Source organism: Orycteropus afer, unplaced genomic scaffold (genome assembly GCF_000298275.1).
Source record: "Orycteropus afer afer isolate SDZICR_OR568_19922 unplaced genomic scaffold, OryAfe1.0 scaffold00018, whole genome shotgun sequence".
Lineage (NCBI taxonomy): Eukaryota > Metazoa > Chordata > Mammalia > Tubulidentata > Orycteropodidae > Orycteropus > Orycteropus afer.
In genome coordinates, this window is record NW_006921605.1 from 1,219,592 (window position 1) to 1,220,673 (window position 1,082).

A 1,082-nucleotide genomic window follows, 5' to 3' on the forward strand; every position below is an offset into this window, starting at 1 on the left:
CATGGGAACTAGCATAGGAGAGTGACAGAAGATCAAAGCCGTAGGGGGAGAGAGTATGGAACAAAGGTGACATCTGAAAGAATTAGGGCTGAGAATGTTCCAGAAGTGGTACAAGACACTAATCCTCAACTCCAGGAATTCCAACAAACCCCAACTTGAAAAATTGAAACAAAATACACACCTGGATACAATGTAGTAAAACTGAGGAACACCAAAGGAAATGCTGTGATTTGACAGCCCTCAGAGAGAGAAGACAAATCACCTTGCAGAAAGGGAGACCTGAGAGGTCACTGAGTTGGCATCTGCAACGGTGAAGGCCAGAAGACATTGAAGTAATACTTGAAGGTGCTGAGAGAAAGTAGTTGTCAGCTTAGAACTCGACACCCGGGGAAACCACCTTTCACTAATGGCAGCAAACTTTTTCAGACAGGCTTTGTTATCAGCTGTCCCTCACTAAGGACATTCCAAAGTAGAGGTCCATAAACCTGTTCTGTAAAGAATCAAACAGAAAATATTTTAGGTTCTCTGGGCCACAGGTCTCTCGCAGCCACTCTGCACTGCTGTTGTAGCACAGAAGGCGGTCACAGACATGACAGAGGGGCATGGTGGTATCCCCGTAAAGGATCACTCCAAAAGCAGGTGGCAGTCGTGTTCCATCAGCAGTGGTGGACAAACAGCTGCCACCTCCTTATGCTTGAAACTGTGTTGTTGTTGTGGGTCCTTGAGTCGATGTTCAGCTGCTAACAACCCCACGGGACAGAGCAGCACTGCCGTCGAGTTCTCTGGGCTGTAATCTCCGTGGGAAGGGGTTCTCTGGGCTGTAATCTCTGTGGGAAGGGGTTCTCTGGGCTGTAATCTCTGTGGGAAGGGGTTCTGGCGGCATGCTGGTTACAGCACTCAACTGCTAACTGAAAGATCAGCGTCCACACCCATCAGCTGCTCTGTGGGAGAAGGATGGCAGTGCTTCCGTGAAGACTGACAGCCTTGGAAACCCTGTGGGGCAGTTCCACTCTGTCCTCTAGGGGCGCTGTGGGTCAGAATGGACTCCACGGCAGTGGGTGTGGTTTGGGCTTTGCTTCTGT